Source organism: Leptidea sinapis, chromosome 47, assembly GCF_905404315.1.
Source record: "Leptidea sinapis chromosome 47, ilLepSina1.1, whole genome shotgun sequence".
NCBI classification, from domain to species: domain Eukaryota; kingdom Metazoa; phylum Arthropoda; class Insecta; order Lepidoptera; family Pieridae; genus Leptidea; species Leptidea sinapis.
The window spans coordinates 8181240-8206035 of NC_066311.1; the positions used below are offsets into that span (position 1 = coordinate 8181240).

Genomic DNA, 24796 nt, shown 5'->3' on the forward strand with positions numbered 1-24796 from the left:
CGAACGCCACATTTGAACAATAAGAATTGAGAAAGACCGAATAGTCAACAACTAATAAAAAAATTTCACCACAACATGTGGTGATAGAACATCTACAATAACCCTACATTTGCTGATAAATGACTTGTCGAGTTTTCTTAGCCTATAAGTGGGTATTGGGCATTACTATTATGTTTTTTATGCATCTTTTGAAAATTATTTACATTCTTATGAAAATATACTAAATTTACATATATACGTTGGTTAAAATACGAGACTATTATTAATAAAAAGTAAATAGGTAAGTAAAACTCACTAAAAGACTTGTAACATGGCGGATCCGATGGCGTGATGGCTGCAGCGGTTGCTGCGCCGGAACTGTGCTGCAAGCTGCGATCAGAACAACACAATTAATTAAAGATTATCATGGGGAGTGCTCAGAGTTGTTCAGGTAAATACAGCAGCCGAAATCAACCACCGGGCATAACATCACAATGCGAAATTCCACCCATGCCAAGATTTGTTTACGTCTGCCATTCTAAAATCGCGCGTTGTGCGAGAAAGTTCTTGTCTCGCAGAGACATTTGTGCAATCAAATTGCGGCTGCAGTTTGCTCGAACCGATACGATTAAGGGACCTTAAAGGCAGGCGACGCATCTCTTGACCTCTGGTGTTACTAATGTCTATAGGCGACCTGCCTCACCACTTCACATCACGAGAGCCTCTTGCCCTTCGCACAAAGCAGTTTTATTAATTTACCTTGCGGACAATTATGGCGGCGCGACTACGATAGAGTAAGAACGAGAAAACTTGAGGACAAATTATCAATTAGGTATATCTACTACCTTCTCTTTTTAATGGGGGATTTCTTATTAGATCTCAATTTAATTTTTGTTAACACTTAATATTCTGTTATGAATCAATCTTCTTGGCTCGTGTTAACCACCGCTGTTCCAACTATTATCAGGATTATAATGTAAGTAGTGTAAGAAAGTGTTGTTGACTTAAAAAGGTACTAGAAATAATAAAGGTAAGCCATGACACAAACACAACAGTCTCCAACTCTACTCTTGCGTAAATAAATAAAAAAACACAAAAGTTATAGCGAACGGTAGATACATAAAATATACTGTCAAAAAAAAGGTGTGTAGAAATAGAACGTAATATTCGTAGAAACTAAACGTAATATTCGTAGAAATAGAACGTAATATTCGTAGAAACTAAACGTAATATTCGTAGAAATAGAACGTAATATTCGTAGAAATTAAAACGTAATGAAATAGGAAGACGTCGGCTCGTGATTATTTTTCAGAAGTGTAAAATTGCTTGATCCAAATACGGTGCCAGCCAAGTTGCGCTTTGAAACAGTCACAGTCGCCGCGAACGGTGGGGTCCGTCCCAGTACAGTCAGTTGGTCGTGGCTGCCGCGCTGAAGTGTGGGCGGGCAGAAGCGAGTGCAAAACACCACTTTACAAGGTGTAATAAAGCAGTGACAGGATTTCAGGCCAAAGATTTTCATCGCAGAGTAATAAGCCGCAGCGAGTCTTCTATCTTCTTTCTTTTCTTCCTTTACTGTAGCCCGACTCGAAACCAAAGCCTACACAGCCGCTTTATCCTACACGTACCAGTCTAAACTAAACACAGTTGCATAATATTACCGATATATTACATTTATGTGCAATAAAACTGTTAGTAGGTACTCGTAATTCATTTCTTTTAGATCACAATATAGTGGGTAGAACACATAAAAATACTTTGCGGTTATTCTTAATTGAAATTATTAAAGTTTGCAAGTCAAGTCATTCTTGTTGATTCTAATATAGTAAAAGGAGAGTTAGTACCTTGAGTGTAGTGCAAACATGCAACATGCAGGCAGCAGGAACCATGCAGCAACTTTTTCAGCCATGGTAGGTGAATGCAGTGTGCCACGATGCAGAATACCCAGGCACTATGTTTGTGAACACGTCGAATGAAGTGTTGCAATTTACCACGTCGGGGTCACCAATTTGGTGGCATGAAATGGCTTATTGCGTAAATGAAATTCTTATTACTTTGGACTTGCTGTACATTTCTGATCACATTACTAATGCAAAAATTACATAACAATATCTAACTTCAAATAAATACCTATGTAAAATATTAATTATTATAAGCTATGCTTGCCGGTTCAATGCTAGATTGAAATAGGGCAGAGAACCCTGCTCTTTCTTTTTACCCAGCGACGCTAGTTTTCTGGCCTGGCATTCAATCATATTGTCTTAGAAAATCGCTACAAACCATTCGAAAAAATACTTAAGAATTGATCATGTTTCTGGATCCGGTAAATTAAAGAGGCAATTTTTTAGTTGGTATTGGCATTCGAAACGAGTCTTATAATATACTGGTACATCATAATTAATTCTACAGTACATAAATTTTATTTTTCACTTAAAAGAATACACATACCTTACATGTCACAAAACCCCACCGCTCCCCTCAACCATTTTTAAGGAAGGTTTACTCTCATTAAGATTATACATAGTTTTATTAATATAATAAATATTATATTTTTTTGTGCAGATGATTGCTGAACGGCTGTTACCTAGGTATATCAATAACTATGAAGTAACTTGAAGACCCACCACCAAGACATTTAAAAAAACTTTATATTGAGGAGACCGTAAAATTCTTAAATAAATTTAAATATATCCCATTTACTACTGCTCTTCTAATATTGCACACAATGCTCTGTAACTCCATCTGAAGTGATTTGATAATTCAATAATTATCATCCTCACCTATTCATGCAGCTGTTGACACTGTTCGTGACAGTGCATTCTTTTTTAAGACAACAAGCAGTTTTTATTCCCAAAGTAGAATCTAAGTAAGCAAACTGAACTTCCAGGAAGAATATAAACTAAATTTGTACTGTTGAACTTAGCATATTTACAAGTGCAAATACTTTACTCTAGCCACTCCACAACATTAAGTTATTGACTCTGAACATTAGACAAATAAATGTTTAACATAGTTAAATGTTGACATTTTGTTCTATTATATTTTGATATTTGATTTCACATTCTAACACACTATCAAGCCCCAGTCTAGGCATAGCCACAACTACACATTAGTACTTGAATCACATAGTAACACAAAGTATTATATAAGATACAGGAATATGTTTACATAGGATATTAATATTTTAGTCAACAAGCAAAATTAAATTGCACTGGTGTCTTTGATCAGCGCTTTGTGGTGATCACAAATATATTTCTATAAGTTCATTTTAAATCTGTGTAAACAGCACTGTCTTCAAATTGGTTGCAGAGTAATATTCCAACATTTTGTTATAGCATATCAGAAACTCCCTTTAAATATAGTGTTAAAAAATGGCCATGTTTTTAGTTGCAATAAGCATGTCCGGGATCTTTGAGGCTCATTTTGCTGCACATATTGCCAAACTTTTTACTCAGATAAGACTGTGTTTAATAGTTTATGGACACCACACCAGGCATCCCATATTATGCATTATACCAACATGTATCATATTTAAACAAAGGTTCTGATTAAGAAAAGGTGTCACATGAGCCCTCCACGGTATGTCGTAACAAACCATATGTTGTATCCATAGTTAATTCAACCAGGTGTGCATCGCACTGTTTCTCAGGCAGCAATGTATAATTAATTACTATTATATCAGCCACGAAGACATTGTAATATTCAACATACAAATGTAGGCATCTACCAACACATGGTACAAAATGGGCTTGAATATAAGATGTGTACACCCTTTCAACATTTCTGTGATTCCTCAGGTGTTAACATCATGTGTCCCATTCACTCATTTGACCTCCTATTCCATTCAGAAAAATGTGTAACAATACAAATCTAATAACTTTTCACCTTTACCTTGCAGAAAAGCACTTTTAGCTCAGCTGAGATGATGGTTCATTTCCCAATGCATTCGCTTCACTCATTGCTTACCTCAAGACAAACTAAATGGACCTGTGGACAAATATACAACATAAGAACTTAACACATTGTTCAATTAATGTCAACTCACAAACAATTTATTTTCTGAAAATTTCTTCAATATATATCAATATCAACCGTTTTGGCGTTGTATTTCATGCACTGATAATAGAAAACCAAATTTAATTTTACTTAACCACCCAATAAGACTTACACGGATCATATAAAACTACTAATTCGTGATGTTACACTGTCCGCGACACTTATTATTTATAAATTAGTGTTATTAATTAATCGGTTAGGAACTATCACAATAATAGTTTCGTCACGTCACTACGATCACAGGTTATTAAATTACATTTTGTATTGTGATTCTTTCGCGTTTTACTGAAAACAACAGATGGATAATAAATACATGTACGTACACTACGAGAACTGCACTACCGATACGCTCCAATGAAACGTACACGGCAAGCGTTTCTACTTTCTATGGTCCTATGCTACCTACCGTCTCCCCGTGGACACGGCAAGACCGCTGTCAAAAAACTGTCAACATATAGGTACGTATCCCTAGACAAAAACACCAGATTTTTCTTTTACCCGGTGTATTATTAATTGCTCTTGGTTCTAAGAGCCACAAAACAAAGGCGCAACGCTTTTGAAGACAAAATACATTAGTATTTCTTTGGCCTTAGCTTTCGGCGGCCATTTTTGTTTAGCATACAACGGGAACATTACTTTGTGAAATTATTATTTTAAAATAAACAATTTTTGTTTGAAAGAAATCATAAGATCATATTATAACGTGTCCACTATAGTAAAAATAATACAAAGACTTCAATTTAAATATTTTCATTTAGACGCGTTGAGCCATAATTTTACTGTTGACATAACATTGTTGTAGTTACATAATTTAGTCATAATTTCTCGTACAACTCTGAAAGAGCGCCGATATCACAGCACGAAACTTTCATAAATCACGTTTAATAATCAAGCTTGTTTATCTAGTAACCCGTAACATAAACCGAATAATGATACCGCGACTATTGTAAGCACAAGTGGATATAGCGTCAGCTGAGCAGGTGGCATCTCATATCTCATACGAGAGGTTAAGTTTAGGGAGAAACTGTCTAAATAACATTGCAAGTGTAAACCATTTTTAAGGAAGTAACCATTTAAGTAATAATAAATTAGTTAACACCGAAAGCACAGTGCACACAACACACCGAACGCCACATTTGAACAATAAGAATTGAGAAAGACCGAATAGTCAACAACTAATAAAAACATTTCACCACAACATGTGGTGATAGAAAATCTACAATAACCCTACATTTGCTGATAAATGACTTGTCGAGTTTTCTTAGCCTATAAGTGGGTATTGGGCATTACTATTATGTCTTTTATGCATCTTTTGAAAATTATTTACATTCTTATGAAAATATACTAAATTTACATATATACGTTGGTGAAAATCCGAGACTTTTATTAATAAAAAGTAAATAGGTTAGTAAAACTCACTTAAAGACTTGTAACATGGCGGATCCGATGGCGTGCTGGCTGCAGCGGTTGCTGCGCCGGAACTGTGCTGTAAGCTACGATCAGAACAACACAATTAATTAAAGATTATCACGGGGAGTGCTCAGAGTTGTTCAGGTAAATACAGCAGCCGAAATCAACCACCGGGCATAACATAACACACCCATGCCAAGATGTTTACGTCTGCCATTCTAAAATCGCGCGTTGTGCGAGAAAGTTCTTGTCTCGCAGAGACATTTGTGGAATCAAATTGCGGCTGCAGTTTGCTCGAACCGATACGATTAAGGGACCTTAAAGGCAGGCGACGCATCTCTTGACCTCTGGTGTTACTAATGTCTATAGGCGACCTGCCTCACCACTTCACATCACGAGAGCCTCTTGCCCTTCGCACAAAGCAGTTTTATTAATTTACCTTGCGGACAATTATGGCGGCGCGACTACGATAGAGTAAGAACGAGAAAACTTGAGGACAAATTATCAATTAGGTATATCTACTACCTTCTCTTTTTAATGGGGGATTTCTTATTAGATCTCAATTTAAAATAATTTAATTCCAACGATTATCAGGATTATAATGTAAGTAGTGTAAGAAAGTGTTGTTGACTTAAAAAGGTACTAGAAATAATAAAGGTAAGCCATGACACAAACACATCAGTCTCCAACTCTACTCTCGCGTAAATAAATAAAAAAACACAAGAGTTATAGCGAACGGTAGATACAAAAAATATACTGTCAAAAAAAAGGTGTGTAGAAATAGAACGTAATATTCGTAGAAACTAAACGTAATATTCGTAGAAATAGAACGTAATATTCGTAGAAACTAAACGTAATATTCGTAGAAATAGAACGTAATATTCGTAGAAACTAAACGTAATATTCGTAGAAATTAAAACGTAAGGAAATAGGAAGACGTCGGCTCGTGATTATTTTTCAGAAGTGTAAAATTGCTTGATCCAAATACGGTGCCAGCCAAGTTGCGCTTTGAAAAATGCACTAACAGGCCCAGTCAACAGTCACAGTCGCCGCGAACGGTAGGGTCCGTCCCAGTACAGTCAGTTGGTCGTGGCTGCCGCGCTGAAGTGTGGGCGGGCAGAAGCGAGTGCAAAACACCACTTTACAAGGTGTAATAAAGCAGTGACAGGATTTCAGGCCAAAGATTTTCATCGCAGAGTAATAAGCCGCAGCGAGTCTTCTATCTTCTTTCTTTTCTTCCTTTACTGTAGCCCGACTCGAAACCAAAGCCTACACGGCCGCTTTATCCTACACGTACCAGTCTAAACTAAATACAGTTGCATAATATTATAATATTACCGATATATTACATTAATGTGCAATAAAACTGTTAGTAGGTACTCGTAATTCATTTCTTTTAGATCACAATATAGTGGGTAGAACACATAAAAATACTTTGCGGTTATTCTTAATTGAAATTATTAAAGTTTGCAAGTCAAGTCATTCTTGTTGATTCTAATATAGTAAAAGGAGAGTTAGTACCTTGAGTGTAGTGCAAACATGCAACATGCAGGCAGCAGGAACCATGCAGCAACTTTTTCAGCCATGGTAGGTGAATGCAGTGTGCCACGATGCAGAATACCCAGGCACTATGTTTGTGAACACGTCGAATGAAGTGTTGCAATTTACCACGTCGGGGTCATCAATTTGGTGGCATGAAATGGCTTATTGCGTAAATGAAATTCTTATTACTTTGGACTTGCTGTACATTTGTGATCACATTACCAATGCAAAAATTACATAACAATATCAAACTTCAAATAAATACATATGTAAAATATTAATTATTATAAGCTATGTTTGCCGGTTCAATGCTAGATTTCAAATAGGGCAGAGAACCCTGCTCTTTCTTTTTACCCAGCGACGCTAGTTTTCTGGCCTGGCATTCAATCATATTGTCTTAGAAAATCGCTACAACACCATTCGAAAAAATACTTAAGAATTGATCATGTTTCTGGATCCGGTAAATTAAAGAGGCAATTTTTTAGTTGGTATTGGCATTCGAAACGAGTCTTATAATATACTGGTACATCATAATTAATTCTACAGTACATAAATTTTATTTTTCACTTAAAAGAATACACATACCTTACATGTCACAAAACCCCACCGCTCCCCTCAACCATTTTTAAGGAAGGTTACTCTCATTAAGATTATACATAGTTTTATTAATATAATAAATATTCTATTTTTTTGTGCAGATGATTGCTGAACGGCTGTTACCTAGGTATATCAATAACTATGAAGTAACTTGAAGACCCGCCACCAAGACATTTAAAAAAACTTTATATTGAGGAGACCGTAAAATTCTTAAATAAATTTAAATATATTCCATTTACTACTGCTCTTCTAATATTGCACACAATGCTCTGTAACTCCATCTGAAGTGATTTGATAATTCAATAATTATCATCCTCACCTATTCATGCAGCTGTTGACACTGTTCGTGACAGTGCATTCTTTTTTAAGACAACAAGCAGTTTTTATTCCCAAAGTAGAATCTAAGTAAGCAAACTGAACTTCCAGGAAGAATATAAACTAAATTTGTACTGTTGAACTTAGCATATTTACAAGTGCAAATACTTTACTCTAGCCACTCCACAACATTAAGTTATTGACTCTGAACATTAGACAAATAAATGTTTAACATAGTTAAATGTTGACATTTTGTTCTATTATATTTTGATATTTGATTTCACATTCTAACACACTATCAAGCCCCAGTCTAGGCATAGCTACAACTACACATTAGACTTGAATCACATAGTAACAGAAAGTATTATATAAGATACAGGAATATGTTTACATAGGATATTAATCTTTTAGTCAACAAGCAAAATTAAATTGCACTGGTGTCTTTGATCAGCGCTTTGTGGTGATCACAAATATATTTCTATAAGTTCATTTTAAATCTGTGTAAACAGCACTGTCTTCAAATTGGTTGCAGAGTAATATTCCAACATTTTGTTATAGCATATCAGAAACTCCCTTTAAATATAGTGTTAAAAAATGGCCATGTTTTTAGTTGCAATAAGCATGTCCGGGATCTTTGAGGCTCATTTTGCTGCACATATTGCCAAACTTTTTACTCAGATAAGACTGTGTTTAATAGTTTATGGACACCACACCAGGCATCCCATATTATGCATTATACCAACATGTATCATATTTAAACAAAGGTTCTGATTAAGAAAAGGTGTCACATGAGCCCTCCACGGTATGTCGTAACAAACCATATGTCGTATCCATAGTTAATTCAACCAGGTGTGTATTGCACTGTTTCTCAGGCAGCAATGTATAATTAACTACTATTATATCAGCCACGAAGACATTGTAATATTCAACATACAAATGTAGGCATCTACCAACACATGGTACAAAATGGGCTTGAATATAAGATGTGTACACCCTTTCAACATTTCTGTGATTCCTCAGGTGTTAACATCATGTGTCCCATTCACTCATTTGACCTCCTATTCCATTCAAAAAAATGTGTAACAATACAAATCTAATAACTTTTCATCTTTACCTTGCAGAAAAGCACTTTTAGCTCAGCTGAGATGATGGTTCATTTCCCAATGCATTCGCTTCACTCATTGCTTACCTCAAGACAAACTAAATAGACCTGTGGACAAATATACAACATAAGAACTTAACACATTGTTCAATTAATGTCAACTCACAAACAATTCATTTTCTGAAAATTTCTTCATTATATATCAATATCAACCGTTTTGGCGTTGTATGTCATGCACTGATAATAGAAAACCAAATTTAATTTTACTTAACCACCCAATAAGACTTACACGGATCATATAAAACTACTAATTCGTGATGTTACACTGTCCGCGACACTTATTATTTATAAATTAGTGTTATTAATTAATCGGTTAGGAACTATCACAATAATAGTTTCGTCACGTCACTACGATCACAGGTTGTTAAATTACATTTTGTAATGTGATTCTTTCGCGTTTTACTGAAAACAACAGGTGGATAATAAATACATGTACGTACACTACGAGAACTGCACTACCGATACGCTCCAGTGTAAAAACGTACACGGCAAGCGTTTCTACTTTCTATGGTCCTATGCTACCTACCGTCTCCCCGTGGACACGGCAAGACCGCTGTCAAAAAACTGTCAACATATAGGTACGTATCCCTAGACAAAAACACCAGATTTTTCTTTTACCCGGTGTATTATTAATTGCTCTTGGTTCTAAGAGCCACAAAACAAAGGCGCAACGCTTTTGAAGACAAAATACATTAGTATTTCTTTGGCCTTAGCTTTCGGCGGCCATTTTTGTTTAGCATACAACGGGAACATTACTTTGTGAAATTATTATTTTAAAATAAACAATTTTTGTTTGAAAGAAATCATAAGATCATATTATAACGTGTCCACTATAGTAAAAATAATACAAAGACTTCAATTTAAATATTTTCATTAAGACGCGTTGAGCCATAATTTTACTGTTGACATAACATTGTTGTAGTTACATAATTTAGTCATAATTTCTCGTACAACTCTGAAAGAGCGCCGATATCACAGCACGAAACTTTCATAAATCACGTTTAATAATCAAGCTTGTTTATCTAGTAACCCGTAACATAAACCGAATAAAAATACCGCGACTATTGTAAGCACAAGTGGATATAGCGTCAGCTGAGCAGGTGGCATCTCATATCTCATACGAGAGGTTAAGTTTAGGGAGAAACTGTCTAAATAACATTGCAAGTGTAAACCATTTTTAAGGAAGTAACCATTTAAGTAATAATAAATTTGTTAACACCGAAAGCACAGTGCACACAACACACCGAACGCCACATTTGAACAATAAGAATTGAGAAAGACCGAATAGTCAACAACTAATAAAAAAATTTCACCACAACATGTGGTGATAGAACATCTACAATAACCCTACATTTGCTGATAAATGACTTGTCGAGTTTTCTTAGCCTATAAGTGGGTATTGGGCATTACTATTATGTTTTTTATGCATCTTTTGAAAATTATTTACATTCTTATGAAAATATACTAAATTTACATATATACGTTGGTTAAAATACGAGACTATTATTAATAAAAAGTAAATAGGTAAGTAAAACTCACTAAAAGACTTGTAACATGGCGGATCCGATGGCGTGCTGGCTGCAGCGGTTGCTGCGCCGGAACTGTGCTGCAAGCTGCGATCAGAACAACACAATTAATTAAAGATTATCATGGGGAGTGCTCAGAGTTGTTCAGGTAAATACAGCAGCCGAAATCAACCACCGGGCATAACATCACAATGCGAAATTCCACCCATGCCAAGATTTGTTTACGTCTGCCATTCTAAAATCGCGCGTTGTGCGAGAAAGTTCTTGTCTCGCAGAGACATTTGTGCAATCAAATTGCGGCTGCAGTTTGCTCGAACCGATACGATTAAGGGACCTTAAAGGCAGGCGACGCATCTCTTTACCTCTGGTGTTACTAATGTCTATAGGCGACCTGCCTCACCACTTCACATCACGAGAGCCTCTTGCCCTTCGCACAAAGCAGTTTTATTAATTTACCTTGCGGACAATTATGGCGGCGCGACTACGATAGAGTAAGAACGAGAAAACTTGAGGACAAATTATCAATTAGGTATATCTACTACCTTCTCTTTTTAATGGGGGATTTCTTATAAGATCTCAATTTAATTTTTGTAAACACTTAATATTCTGTTATGAATCAATCTTCTTGGCTCGTGTTAACCACCGCTGTTCCAACTATTATCAGGATTATAATGTAAGTAGTGTAAGAAAGTGTTGTTGACTTAAAAAGGTACTAGAAATAATAAAGGTAAGCCATGACACAAACACAACAGTCTCCAACTCTACTCTTGCGTAAATAAATAAAAAAACACAAAAGTTATAGCGAACGGTAGATACATAAAATATACTGTCAAAAAAAAGGTGTGTAGAAATAGAACGTAATATTCGTAGAAACTAAACGTAATATTCGTAGAAATAGAACGTAATATTCGTAGAAATAGAACGTAATATTCGTAGAAATTAAAACGTAATGAAATAGGAAGACGTCGGCTCGTGATTATTTTTCAGAAGTGTAAAATTGCTTGATCCAAATACGGTGCCAGCCAAGTTGCGCTTTGAAAAATGCACTAACAGGCCCAGTCAACAGTCACAGTCGCCGCGAACGGTGGGGTCTGTCCCAGTACAGTCAGTTGGTCGTGGCTGCCGCGCTGAAGTGTGGGCGGGCAGAAGCGAGTGCAAAACACCACTTTACAAGGTGTAATAAAGCAGTGACAGGATTTCAGGCCAAAGATTTTCATCGCAGAGTAATAAGCCGCAGCGAGTCTTCTATCTTCTTTCTTTTCTTCCTTTACTGTAGCCCGACTCGAAACCAAAGCCTACACAGCCGCTTTATCCTACACGTACCAGTCTAAACTAAACACAGTTGCATAATATTACCGATATCTTACATTAATGTGCAATAAAACTGTTAGTAGGTACTCGTAATTCATTTCTTTTAGATCACAATATAGTGGGTAGAACACATAAAAATACTTTGCGGTTATTCTTAATTGAAATTATTAAAGTTTGCAAGTCAAGTCATTCTTGTTGATTCTAATATAGTAAAAGGAGAGTTAGTACCTTGAGTGTAGTGCAAACATGCAACATGCAGGCAGCAGGAACCATGCAGCAACTTTTTCAGCCATGGTAGGTGAATGCAGTGTGCCAAGATGCAGACTACCCAGGCACTATGTTTGTGAACACGTCGAATGAAGTGTTGCAATTTACCACGTCGGGGTCACCAATTTGGTGGCATGAAATGGCTTATTGCGTAAATGAAATTCTTATTACTTTGGACTTGCTGTACATTTCTGATCACATTACTAATGCAAAAATTACATAACAATATCTAACTTCAAATAAATACCTATGTAAAATATTAATTATTATAAGCTATGCTTGCCGGTTCAATGCTAGATTGAAATAGGGCAGAGAACCCTGCTCTTTCTTTTTACCCAGCGACGCTAGTTTTCTGGCCTGGCATTCAATCATATTGTCTTAGAAAATCGCTACAACACCATTCGAAAAAATACTTAAGAATTGATCATGTTTCTGGATCCGGTAAATTAAAGAGGCAATTTTTTAGTTGGTATTGGCATTCGAAACGAGTCTTATAATATACTGGTACATCATAATTAATTCTACAGTACATAAATTTTATTTTTCACTTAAAAGAATACACATACCTTACATGTCACAAAACCCCACCGCTCCCCTCAACCATTTTTAAGGAAGGTTTACTCTCATTAAGATTATACATAGTTTTATTAATATAATAAATATTATATTTTTTTGTGCAGATGATTGCTGAACGGCTGTTACCTAGGTATATCAATAACTATGAAGTAACTTGAAGACCCACCACCAAGACATTTAAAAAAACTTTATATTGAGGAGACCGTAAAATTCTTAAATAAATTTAAATATATCCCATTTACTACTGCTCTTCTAATATTGCACACAATGCTCTGTAACTCCATCTGAAGTGATTTGATAATTCAATAATTATCATCCTCACCTATTCATGCAGCTGTTGACACTGTTCGTGACAGTGCATTCTTTTTTAAGACAACAAGCAGTTTTTATTCCCAAAGTAGAATCTAAGTAAGCAAACTGAACTTCCAGGAAGAATATAAACTAAATTTGTACTGTTGAACTTAGCATATTTACAAGTGCAAATACTTTACTCTAGCCACTCCACAACATTAAGTTATTGACTCTGAACATTAGACAAATAAATGTTTAACATAGTTAAATGTTGACATTTTGTTCTATTATATTTTGATATTTGATTTCACATTCTAACACACTATCAAGCCCCAGTCTAGGCATAGCCACAACTACACATTAGTACTTGAATCACATAGTAACACAAAGTATTATATAAGATACAGGAATATGTTTACATAGGATATTAATATTTTAGTCAACAAGCAAAATTAAATTGCACTGGTGTCTTTGATCAGCGCTTTGTGGTGATCACAAATATATTTCTATAAGTTCATTTTAAATCTGTGTAAACAGCACTGTCTTCAAATTGGTTGCAGAGTAATATTCCAACATTTTGTTATAGCATATCAGAAACTCCCTTTAAATATAGTGTTAAAAAATGGCCATGTTTTTAGTTGCAATAAGCATGTCCGGGATCTTTGAGGCTCATTTTGCTGCACATATTGCCAAACTTTTTACTCAGATAAGACTGTGTTTAATAGTTTATGGACACCACACCAGGCATCCCATATTATGCATTATACCAACATGTATCATATTTAAACAAAGGTTCTGATTAAGAAAAGGTGTCACATGAGCCCTCCACGGTATGTCGTAACAAACCATATGTTGTATCCATAGTTAATTCAACCAGGTGTGCATCGCACTGTTTCTCAGGCAGCAATGTATAATTAATTACTATTATATCAGCCACGAAGACATTGTAATATTCAACATACAAATGTAGGCATCTACCAACACATGGTACAAAATGGGCTTGAATATAAGATGTGTACACCCTTTCAACATTTCTGTGATTCCTCAGGTGTTAACATCATGTGTCCCATTCACTCATTTGACCTCCTATTCCATTCAGAAAAATGTGTAACAATACAAATCTAATAACTTTTCACCTTTACCTTGCAGAAAAGCACTTTTAGCTCAGCTGAGATGATGGTTCATTTCCCAATGCATTCGCTTCACTCATTGCTTACCTCAAGACAAACTAAATGGACCTGTGGACAAATATACAACATAAGAACTTAACACATTGTTCAATTAATGTCAACTCACAAACAATGTATTTTCTGAAAATTTCTTCAATATATATCAATATCAACCGTTTTGGCGTTGTATTTCATGCACTGATAATAGAAAACCAAATTTAATTTTACTTAACCACCCAATAAGACTTACACGGATCTTATAAAACTACTAATTCGTGATGTTACACTGTCCGCGACACTTATTATTTATAAATTAGTGTTATTAATTAATCGGTTAGGAACTATCACAATATATAATTAAATTACATTTTGTATTGTGATTCTTTCGCGTTTTACTGAAAACAACAGGTGGATAATAAATACATGTACGTACACTACGAGAACTGCACTACCGATACGCTCCAGTGTAAAAACGTACACGGCAAGCGTTTCTACTTTCTATGGTCCTATGCTACCTACCGTCTCCCCGTGGACACGGCAAGACCGCTGTCAAAAAACTATCAACATATAGGTACGTATCCCTAGACAAAAACACCAGATTTTTCTTTTACCCGGTGTATTATTAATTGCTCTTGGTTCTAAGAGCCACAAAACAAAGGCGCAACGCTTTTGAAGACAAAATACATTAGTATTTCTTTGGCCTTAGCTTTCGGCGGCCATTTTTGTTTAGCATACAACGGGAACATTACTTTGTGAAATTATTATTTTAAAATAAACAATTTTTGTTTGAAAGAAATCATAAGATCATATTATAACGTGTCCACTATAGTAAAAATAATACAAAGACTTCAATTTAAATATTTTCATTTAGACGCGTTTAGCCATAATTTTACTGTTGACATAACATTGTTGTAGTTACATAATTTAGTCATAATTTCTCGTACAACTCTGAAAGAGCGCCGATATCACAGCACGAAACTTTCATAAATCACGTTTAATAATCAAGCTTGTTTATCTAGTAACCCGTAACATAAACCGAATAAAAATACCGCGACTATTGTAAGCACAAGTGGATATAGCGTCAGCTGAGCAGGTGGCATCTCATATCTCATACGAGAGGTTAAGTTTAGGGAGAAACTGTCTAAATAACATTGCAAGTGTAAACCATTTTTAAGGAAGTAACCATTTAGTAATAATAAATTAGTTAACACCGAAAGCACAGTGCACACAACACACCGAACGCCACATTTGAACAATAAGAATTGAGAAAGACCGAATAGTCAACAACTAATAAAAAAATTTCACCACAACATGTGGTGATAGAACATCTACAATAACCCTACATTTGCTGATAAATGACTTGTCGAGTTTTCTTAGCCTATAAGTGGGTATTGGGCATTACTATTATGTTTTTTATGCATCTTTTGAAAATTATTTACATTCTTATGAAAATATACTAAATTTACATATATACGTTGGTTAAAATACGAGACTATTATTAATAAAAAGTAAATAGGTAAGTAAAACTCACTAAAAGACTTGTAACATGGCGGATCCGATGGCGTGATGGCTGCAGCGGTTGCTGCGCCGGAACTGTGCTGCAAGCTGCGATCAGAACAACACAATTAATTAAAGATTATCATGGGGAGTGCTCAGAGTTGTTCAGGTAAATACAGCAGCCGAAATCAACCACCGGGCATAACATCACAATGCGAAATTCCACCCATGCCAAGATTTGTTTACGTCTGCCATTCTAAAATCGCGCGTTGTGCGAGAAAGTTCTTGTCTCGCAGAGACATTTGTGCAATCAAATTGCGGCTGCAGTTTGCTCGAACCGATACGATTAAGGGACCTTAAAGGCAGGCGACGCATCTCTTGACCTCTGGTGTTACTAATGTCTATAGGCGACCTGCCTCACCACTTCACATCACGAGAGCCTCTTGCCCTTCGCACAAAGCAGTTTTATTAATTTACCTTGCGGACAATTATGGCGGCGCGACTACGATAGAGTAAGAACGAGAAAACTTGAGGACAAATTATCAATTAGGTATATCTACTACCTTCTCTTTTTAATGGGGGATTTCTTATTAGATCTCAATTTAATTTTTGTTAACACTTAATATTCTGTTATGAATCAATCTTCTTGGCTCGTGTTAACCACCGCTGTTCCAACTATTATCAGGATTATAATGTAAGTAGTGTAAGAAAGTGTTGTTGACTTAAAAAGGTACTAGAAATAATAAAGGTAAGCCATGACACAAACACAACAGTCTCCAACTCTACTCTTGCGTAAATAAATAAAAAAACACAAAAGTTATAGCGAACGGTAGATACATAAAATATACTGTCAAAAAAAAGGTGTGTAGAAATAGAACGTAATATTCGTAGAAACTAAACGTAATATTCGTAGAAATAGAACGTAATATTCGTAGAAACTAAACGTAATATTCGTAGAAATAGAACGTAATATTCGTAGAAATTAAAACGTAATGAAATAGGAAGACGTCGGCTCGTGATTATTTTTCAGAAGTGTAAAATTGCTTGATCCAAATACGGTGCCAGCCAAGTTGCGCTTTGAAACAGTCACAGTCGCCGCGAACGGTGGGGTCCGTCCCAGTACAGTCAGTTGGTAGTGGCTGCCGCGCTGAAGTGTGGGCGGGCAGAAGCGAGTGCAAAACACCACTTTACAAGGTGTAATAAAGCAGTGACAGGATTTCAGGCCAAAGATTTTCATCGCAGAGTAATAAGCCGCAGCGAGTCTTCTATCTTCTTTCTTTTCTTCCTTTACTGTAGCCCGACTCGAAACCAAAGCCTACACAGCCGCTTTATCCTACACGTACCAGTCTAAACTAAACACAGTTGCATAATATTACCGATATATTACATTTATGTGCAATAAAACTGTTAGTAGGTACTCGTAATTCATTTCTTTTAGATCACAATATAGTGGGTAGAACACATAAAAATACTTTGCGGTTATTCTTAATTGAAATTATTAAAGTTTGCAAGTCAAGTCATTCTTGTTGATTCTAATATAGTAAAAGGAGAGTTAGTACCTTGAGTGTAGTGCAAACATGCAACATGCAGGCAGCAGGAACCATGCAGCAACTTTTTCAGCCATGGTAGGTGAATGCAGTGTGCCACGATGCAGACTACCCAGGCACTATGTTTGTGAACACGTCGAATGAAGTGTTGCAATTTACCACGTCGGGGTCACCAATTTGGTGACATGAAATGGCTTATTGCGTATATGAAATTCTTATTACTTTGGACATGCTGTACATTTGTGATCACATTACTAATGCAAAAATTACATAACAATATCTAACTTCAAATAAATACCTATGTAAAATATTAATTATTATAAGCTATGTTTGCCGCCGCTCCCCTCAACCATTTTTAAGGAAGGTTACTCTCATTAAGATTATACATAGTTTTATTAATATAATAAATATTCTATTTTTTTGTGCAGATGATTGCTGAACGGCTGTTACCTAGGTATATCAATAACTATGAAGTAACTTGAAGACCCACCACCAAGACATTTAAAAAAACTTTATATTGAGGAGACCGTAAAATTCTTAAATAAATTTAAATATATTCCATTTACTACTGCTCTTCTAATATTGCACACAATGCTCTGTAACTCCATCTGAAGTGATTTGATAATTCAATAATTATCATCCTCACCTATTCATGCAGCTGTTGACACTGTTCTTGACAGTGCATTCTTTTTTAAGACAACAAGCAGTTTTTATTCCCAAAGTAGAATCTAAGTAAGCAAACTGAACTTCCAGGAAGAATATAACCTAAATTTGTACTGTTGAACTTAGCATATTTACAAGTGCAAATACTTAACTCTAGCCACTCCACAACATTAAGTTATTGACTCTGAACATTAGACAAATAAATGTTTAACATAGTTAAATGTTGACATTTTGTTCTATTATATTTTGATATTTGATTTCACATTCTAACACACTATCAAGCCCCAGTCTAGGCATAGCTACAACTACACATTAGACTTGAATCACATAGTAACAGAAAGTATTATATAAGATACAGGAATATGTTTACATAGGATATTAATATTTTAGTCAACAAGCAAAATTAAATTGCACTGGTGTCTTTGATCAGCGCTTTGTGGTGATCACAAATATATTTCTATAAGTTCATTTTAAATCTGTGTAAACAGCACTGTCTTCAAATTGGTTGCAGAGTAATATTCCAACATTTTGTTATAGCATATCAGAAACTCCCTTTAAATATAGTGTTAAAAAATGGCCATGTTTTTAGTTGCAATAAGCATGTCCGGGATCTTTGAGGCTCATTTTGCTGCACATATTGCCAAACTTTTTACTCAGATAAGACTGTGTTTAATAGTTTATGGACACCACACCAGGCATCCCATATTATGCATTATACCAACATGTATCATATTTAAACAAAGGTTCTGATTAAGAAAAGGTGTCACATGAGCCCTCCACGGTATGTCGTAACAAACCATATGTTGTATCCATAGTTAATTCAACCAGGTGTGCATCGCACTGTTTCTCAGGCAGCAATGTATAATTAATTACTATTATATCAGCCACGAAGACATTGTAATATTCAACATACAAATGTAGGCATCTACCAACACATGGTACAAAATGGGCTTGAATATAAGATGTGTACACCCTTTCAACATTTCTGTGATTCCTCAGGTGTTAACATCATGTGTCCCATTCACTCATTTGACCTCCTATTCCATTCAGAAAAATGTGTAACAATACAAATCTAATAACTTTTCACCTTTACCTTGCAGAAAAGCACTTTTAGCTCAGCTGAGATGATGGTACATTTCCCAATGCATTCGCTTCACTCATTGCTTACCTCAAGACAAACTAAATGGACCTGTGGACAAATATACAACATAAGAACTTAACACATTGTTCAATTAATGTCAACTCACAAACAATTTATTTTCTGAAAATTTCTTCAATATATATCAATATCAACCGTTTTGGCGTTGTATTTCATGCACTGATAATAGAAAACCAAATTTAATTTTACTTAACCACCCAATAAGACTTACACGGATCATATAAAACTACTAATTCGTGATGTTACACTGTCCGCGACACTTATTATTTATAAATTAGTGTTATTAATTAATCGGTTAGGAACTATCACAATAATAGTTTCGTCACGTCACTACGATCACAGGTTGTTAAATTACATTTTGTATTGTGATTCTTTCGCGTTTTACTGAAAACAACAGATGGATAATAAATACATGTACGTACACTACGAGAACTGCACTACCGATACGCTCCAGTGTAAAAACGTACACGGCAAGCGTTTCTACTTTCTATGGTCCTATGCTACCTACCGTCTCCCCGTGGACACGGCAAGACAGCTGTCAAAAAACTGTCAACATATAGGTACGTATCCCTAGACAAAAACACCAGATTTTTCTTTTACCCGGTGTATTATTAATTGCTCTTGGTTCTAAGAGCCACAAAACAAAGGCGCAACGCTTTTGAAGACAAAATACATTAGTATTTCTTTGGCCTTAGCTTTCGGCGGCCATTTTTGTTTAGCATACAACGGGAACATTACTTTGTGAAATTATTATTTTAAAATAAACAATTTTTTTTTGAAAGAAATCATAAGATCATATTATAACGTGTCCACTATAGTAAAAATAATACAAAGACTTCAATTTAAATATTTTCATTTAGACGCGTTGAGCCATAATTTTACTGTTGACATAACATTGTTGTAGTTACATAATTTAGTCATAATTTCTCGTACAACTCTGAAAGAGCGCCGATATCACAGCACGAAACTTTCATAAATCACGTTTAATAATCAAGCTTGTTTATCTAGTAACCCGTAACATAAACCGAATAATGATACCGCGACTATTGTAAGCACAAGTGGATATAGCGTCAGCTGAGCAGGTGGCATCTCATATCTCATACGAGAGGTTAAGTTTAGGGAGAAACTGTCTAAATAACATTGCAAGTGTAAACCATTTTTAAGGAAGTAACCATTTAAGTAATAATAAATTAGTTAACACCGAAAGCACAGTGCACACAACACACCGAACGCCACATTTGAACAATAAGAATTGAGAAAGACCGAATAGTCAACAACTAATAAAAAAATTTCACCACAACATGTGGTGATAGAACATCTACAATAACCCTACATTTGCTGATAAATGACTTGTCGAGTTTTCTTAGCCTATAAGTGGGTATTGGGCATTACTATTATGTTTTTTATGCATCTTTTGAAAATTATTTACATTCTTATGAAAATATACTAAATTTACATATATACGTTGGTTAAAATACGAGACTATTATTAATAAAAAGTAAATAGGTAAGTAAAACTCACTAAAAGACTTGTAACATGGCGGATCCGATGGCGTGCTGGCTGCAGCGGTTGCTGCGCCGGAACTGTGCTGCAAGCTGCGATCAGAACAACACAATTAATTAAAGATTATCATGGGGAGTGCTCAGAGTTGTTCAGGTAAATACAGCAGCCGAAATCAACCACCGGGCATAACATCACAATGCGAAATTCCACCCATGCCAAGATTTGTTTACGTCTGCCATTCTAAAATCGCGCGTTGTGCGAGAAAGTTCTTGTCTCGCAGAGACATTTGTGCAATCAAATTGCGGCTGCAGTTTGCTCGAACCGATACGATTAAGGGACCTTAAAGGCAGGCGACGCATCTCTTGACCTCTGGTGTTACTAATGTCTATAGGCGACCTGCCTCACCACTTCACATCACGAGAGCCTCTTGCCCTTCGCACAAAGCAGTTTTATTAATTTACCTTGCGGACAATTATGGCGGCGCGACTACGATAGAGTAAGAACGAGAAAACTTGAGGACAAATTATCAATTAGGTATATCTACTACCTTCTCTTTTTAATGGGGGATTTCTTATTAGATCTCAATTTAATTTTTGTAAACACTTAATATTCTGTAATGAATCAATCTTCTTGGCTCGTGTTAACCACCGCTGTTCCAACTATTATCAGGATTATAATGTAAGTAGTGTAAGAAAGTGTTGTTGACTTAAAAAGGTACTAGAAATAATAAAGGTAAGCCATGACACAAACACAACAGTCTCCAACTCTACTCTTGCGTAAATAAATAAAAAAACACAAAAGTTATAGCGAACGGTAGATACATAAAATATACTGTCAAAAAAAAGGTGTGTAGAAATAGAACGTAATATTCGTAGAAACTAAACGTAATATTCGTAGAAATAGAACGTAATATTCGTAGAAACTAAACGTAATATTCGTAGAAATAGAACGTAATATTCGTAGAAATTAAAACGTAATGAAATAGGAAGACGTCGGCTCGTGATTATTTTTCAGAAGTGTAAAATTGCTTGATCCAAATACGGTGCCAGCCAAGTTGCGCTTTGAAAAATGCACTAACAGGCCCAGTCAACAGTCACAGTCGCCGCGAACGGTGGGGTCCGTCCCAGTACAGTCAGTTGGTCGTGGCTGCCGCGCTGAAGTGTGGGCGGGCAGAAGCGAGTGCAAAACACCACTTTACAAGGTGTAATAAAGCAGTGACAGGATTTCAGGCCAAAGATTTTCATCGCAGAGTAATAAGCCGCAGCGAGTCTTCTATCTTCTTTCTTTTCTTCCTTTACTGTAGCCCGACTCGAAACCAAAGCCTACACAGCCGCTTTATCCTACACGTACCAGTCTAAACTAAACACAGTTGCATAATATTACCGATATATTACATTAATGTGCAATAAAACTGTTAGTAGGTACTCGTAATTCATTTCTTTTAGATCACAATATAGTGGGTAGAACACATAAAAATACTTTGCGGTTATTCTTAATTGAAATTATTAAAGTTTGCAAGTCAAGTCATTCTTGTTGATTCTAATATAGTAAAAGGAGAGTTAGTACCTTGAGTGTAGTGCAAACATGCAAAATGCAGGCAGCAGGAACCATGCAGCAACTTTTTCAGCCATGGTAGGTGAATGCAGTGTGCCACGATGCAGACTACCCAGGCACTATGTTTGTGAACACGTCGAATGAAGTGTTGCAATTTACCACGTCGGGGTCATCAATTTGGTGGCATGAAATGGCTTATTGCGTAAATGAAATTCTTATTACTTTGGACTTGCTGTACATTTGTGATCACATTACCAATGCAAAAATTACATAACAATATCAAACTTCAAATAAATACATATGTAAAATATTAATTATTATAAGCTATGTTTGCCGGTTCAATGCTAGATTTCAAATAGGGCAGAGAACCCTGCTCTTTCTTTTTACCCAGCGACGCTAGTTTTCTGGCCTGGCATTCAATCATATTGTCTTAGAAAATCGCTACAACACCATTCGAAAAAATACTTAAGAATTGATCATGTTTCTGGATCCGGTAAATTAAAGAGGCAGTTTTTTAGTTGGTATTGGCTTTCGAAACGAGTCTTATAATATACTGGTACATCATAATTAATTCTACAGTACATAAATTTTATTTTTCACTTAAAAGAATACACATACCTTACATGTCACAAAACCCCACCGCTCCCCTCAACCATTTTTAAGGAAGGTTACTCTCATTAAGATTATACATAGTTTTATTAATATAATAAATATTCTATTTTTTTGTGCAGATGATTGCTGAACGGCTGTTACCTAGGTATATCAATAACTATGAAGTAACTTGAAGACCCACCACCAAGACATTTAAAAAAACTTTATATTGAGGAGACCATAAAATTCTTAAATAAATTTAAATATATTCCATTTACTACTGCTCTTCTAATATTGCACACAATGCTCTGTAACTCCATCTGAAGTGATTTGATAATTCAATAATTATCATCCTCACCTATTCATGCAGCTGTTGACACTGTTCTTGACAGTGCATTCTTTTTTAAGACAACAAGCAGTTTTTATTCCCAAAGTAGAATCTAAGTAAGCAAACTGAACTTCCAGGAAGAATATAACCTAAATTTGTACTGTTGAACTTAGCATATTTACAAGTGCAAATACTTAACTCTAGCCACTCCACAACATTAAGTTATTGACTCTGAACATTAGACAAATAAATGTTTAACATAGTTAAATGTTGACATTTTGTTCTATTATATTTTGATATTTGATTTCACATTCTAACACACTATCAAGCCCCAGTCTAGGCATAGCTACAACTACACATTAGACTTGAATCACATAGTAACAGAAAGTATTATATAAGATACAGGAATATGTTTACATAGGATATTAATCTTTTAGTCAACAAGCAAAATTAAATTGCACTGGTGTCTTTGATCAGCGCTTTGTGGTGATCACAAATATATTTCTATAAGTTCATTTTAAATCTGTGTAAACAGCACTGTCTTCAAATTGGTTGCAGAGTAATATTCCAACATTTTGTTATAGCATATCAGAAACTCCCTTTAAATATAGTGTTAAAAAATGGCCATGTTTTTAGTTGCAATAAGCATGTCCGGGATCTTTGAGGCTCATTTTGCTGCACATATTGCCAAACTTTTTACTCAGATAAGACTGTGTTTAATAGTTTATGGACACCACACCAGGCATCCCATATTATGCATTATACCAACATGTATCATATTTAAACAAAGGTTCTGATTAAGAAAAGGTGTCACATGAGCCCTCCACGGTATGTCGTAACAAACCATATGTTGTATCCATAGTTAATTCAACCAGGTGTGCATCGCACTGTTTCTCAGGCAGCAATGTATAATTAATTACTATTATATCAGCCACGAAGACATTGTAATATTCAACATACAAATGTAGGCATCTACCAACACATGGTACAAAATGGGCTTGAATATAAGATGTGTACACCCTTTCAACATTTCTGTGATTCCTCAGGTGTTAACATCATGTGTCCCATTCACTCATTTGACCTCCTATTCCATTCAGAAAAATGTTTAACAATACAAATCTAATAACTTTTCACCTTTATCTTGCAGAAAAGCACTTTTAGCTCAGCTGAGATGATGGTTCATTTCCCAATGCATTCGCTTCACTCATTGCTTACCTCAAGACAAACTAAATGGACCTGTGGACAAATATACAACATAAGAACTTAACACATTGTTCAATTAATGTCAACTCACAAACAATTTATTTTCTGAAAATTTCTTCATTATATATCAATATCAACCGTTTTGGCGTTGTATGTCATGCACTGATAATAGAAAACCAAATTTAATTTTACTTAACCACCCAATAAGACTTACACGGATCATATAAAACTACTAATTCGTGATGTTACACTGTCCGCGACACTTATTATTTATAAATTAGTGTTATTAATTAACCGGTTAGGAACTATCACAATAATAGTTTCGTCACGTCACTACGATCACAGGTTGTTAAATTACATTTTGTATTGTGATTCTTTCGCGTTTTACTGAAAACAACAGATGGATAATAAATACATGTACGTACACTACGAGAACTGCACTACCGATACGCTCCAGTGTAAAAACGTACACGGCAAGCGTTTCTACTTTCTATGGTCCTATGCTACCTACCGTCTCCCCGTGGACACGGCAAGACCGCTGTCAAAAAACTGT

General features: G+C 35.5%; 1 non-coding gene across 47 annotated transcripts in view; it reads right to left on the minus strand.

Moving 5' to 3' along the window:
• Nucleotides 1-24796, minus strand: part of LOC126978072 (uncharacterized) — a 53804-nt gene that overhangs the window by 23892 nt on the left and 5116 nt on the right. For 28 of the 47 annotated variants that reach the window (XR_007732503.1, XR_007732483.1, XR_007732504.1 and 25 more), the window contains exons 2-5: nucleotides 14172-14267; nucleotides 10598-10671; nucleotides 3862-3963; nucleotides 296-369 (exon numbers count right to left, since the gene is read on the minus strand). This is a non-coding gene — a transcript (uncharacterized LOC126978072). Of the gene's footprint in view, nucleotides 1-295; nucleotides 370-3861; nucleotides 3964-4144; nucleotides 4281-9010; nucleotides 9089-9287; nucleotides 9433-10597; nucleotides 10672-14165; nucleotides 14268-19275; nucleotides 19540-20585; nucleotides 20660-24796 lie in introns of those variants that run through there. The other 19 variants (XR_007732511.1, XR_007732485.1, XR_007732497.1 and 16 more) reach the window with 12 other exon arrangements.